Source organism: Humulus lupulus, chromosome 1 (assembly GCF_963169125.1).
Source record: "Humulus lupulus chromosome 1, drHumLupu1.1, whole genome shotgun sequence".
Classification (NCBI taxonomy): Eukaryota; Viridiplantae; Streptophyta; class Magnoliopsida; order Rosales; family Cannabaceae; genus Humulus; species Humulus lupulus.
The window spans coordinates 207974612-207977326 of record NC_084793.1 but is presented as its reverse complement, the minus strand read 5'-3'; positions in this window follow the sequence as shown (position 1 = coordinate 207977326).

Sequence of the window (2715 nt, the reverse complement as noted above, 5' to 3'; positions counted from 1 at the left end):
AATATTTCCTCTTAACTTAAAATTTTGAAAAAATTCCAAGTTACTTAAGCTTTGTCAAAAAAGTTAGCTTAATGGCCTTTTTTGACTTCAAAAATTTACAAGTCAGCCTAAAACAAATATCTTTGCTCGTGCTCTTATTGCCTGTGTTGAATTACATACCAGTATACCCTATGTGCCCCCCAAGTGATTGAGGGTTGAAAAATCCTTGGTCACTTGCTACTTGACCAAATTTGTTCGAGCAGTTATTACTCGTGAACCACATCGAATATAAAGAAGATATTTGAGCAGTTGAACATTGCAATAATATTTGACCAGTTAAATGTTGGTAATTTATCTGATGGATACCGACCAATTGAACACTGCCCGGTTTTTTCCTCTCATTATTTTTTTTTAAATGCACTGACAGTTGAACACGGCCAAAGTAAAAATAATCAACACATATGAAAAATTTGTAGCAAGATTCGACCATGCTGCGTGTGATCTCTTTTATTACTCGTAAAAAATAAGGACAGAGCGTGTCTAATCACGAGTCTCAAACAAACTAAGATTGTTCAAAAATAAAATGATTGTTCAACAAATAACATGCTCACAAAAAAACTTAAATAACAAGTTAAACACTTGAAACTAAGATAGCTCTCTGTAAGCAGTATTTATTGATAATACTTCCTCAAGTGCTTGCCATTCCAATAGTTCCTGATCAGCTCTCCATTTAGTCGAGAAAGCTTGTATGTGTCGGGTGGCAGGACTTGCTCTATTTGATACAGTCCCTCCCGATTTGGTCTTAGCACTCCAGCTGCTGGGTCTTTGACAAACACTTTTCTAAGGACCAAATCTCCGACCTGGAATTTTCGATCTCTAACTCTGGAATTAAAATAGCAGGCCACTTTTTGCTGATGGGCAGCAACTCTCAAGCTTGCTTTCTCTCGTTTTTCTTCAACAAAGTCCAAAGATTCAACTAACAAATGGTGATTCTCCTCCTGGTCATACGTACTTCTCCGATGTGGGTCGACCTCGACAGGCAACATGGCTTCATATCCATATGCCAAGGAAAAAGGAGTATGACCAGTTGCTGTCCGGGCATTAGTTTTGTACGACCAAAGAACCTCTGGCAATTCTTCTGCCCATGCACCCTTAGCTTGTTCTAGACGCTTTTTTAGAGTATCCTTTAAAGTTTTATTCATGGCTTCAACTTGCCCATTGGCTTGCGGATGAGCTACCGAGGAGAAACTTTTTATAATGCCATGTCTAGTGCAAAAATCAATAAACAAGTCACTATCGAATTGAGTGTCGTTGTGAGAGACTATCTTCTTGGGAAGACCATAGCGACATATTATATTCTTAACCACAAAATCTAACACTTTCTTCGAAGTGATTGTTGCTATTGGTTCAGCTTCGGTCCACTTAGTGAAATAATCCACAGCAACTACCGCGAACTGCACCCCTCCTTTTCCTTTGGGTTGGCTCCCGATCAAATCAATTCCCCTTACTGCAAAAGGCCATGGACTCTGCATTTGCTTCAAAACATTCGGAGGTGCCCTAGGTATTTTAGACAATCTCTGGCATTTATCACACTTCTTCACATACTCCATGGAGTCTTCATTCATTGTAGGCCAGAAAAACCCTTGCCGCAAAATCTTTTTGAAGAGACTTTTCCCCTAGCACGATCTCCGCAGAATCCCTCGTGCACTTCTATCAATATTTTTTTTGATTGGTCGAGTGTTATGCATCTAAGCAGTGGCATAGAGTACCCTCTTCTATATAATACCCCATCCATCATAATATACCTAGCAGCTTTCCTCATAATCTTCCTGGCTTCATTACGATTATTTGGTAAGACTCCTTGCTCAAGGTAAGTAATGATGGGTGTCATCCAAGTGTTAGCTAACGTGATGGGCATGGCTTCCTGCTCATTAATACTCGGCTCTGCCATGTATTCTACTAGTACTATGTTCAAAGTTTCAGCATCTTTTGCACTAGCCAATTTTGCTAAAGTATCTGCATTGGAATTTTGCTCACGTGGTACCAGCTTAATAGTATACTCCTCGAATTGTGCTAGCAAGTCCTTGGTTTTATTCAAGTATGCCACCATGCGCAAACCTCTTGCCTGATATTCCCCTAAAACTTGTTAGACCACCAACTGGGAATCGCTGTTTACTTCGACCGACCGGGCACGAACATCTCTATCCAGGCGCAATCCTGCTAGGAGGGCTTCATACCCTACCTCATTATTAGAAGCATTAAATTTGAAACTCAACGCGCAATGAATTCGATGTTGCTCAGGTGTGATCAACATAATTCCCACTCCTAAATGATGTTCATTTGACGACCCATCAACAAAAAGTTGCCAGGTAGGAAAATTCTCTCTCTGCCCTATCGCATTTTCTTGCCGGTCGGGAAGATCAGGAATCCCAGTGCATTCAACAATGAAATCCGCCAAAGCCTATCCTTTTATGGCAGACCTTGGTTGATATTTGATTTCAAATTGGCCCAATTAGACCGCCCATTTAAGTAAATGACCAGAAGATTCCTGCTTCTGTAAGACTTGGCGTATGGACCGGTCGGTAAGTACTTTAATGGGATGTGCCTGGAAGTACGATCGCAATTTGCGAGATGCAAATACTAAACAGTAGGCCAACTTTTTGATCATAGGATACATTGACTCTGCTCCTATCAACCGCTTGCTAACATAATATACTGGATGCTGCACCTTATCTT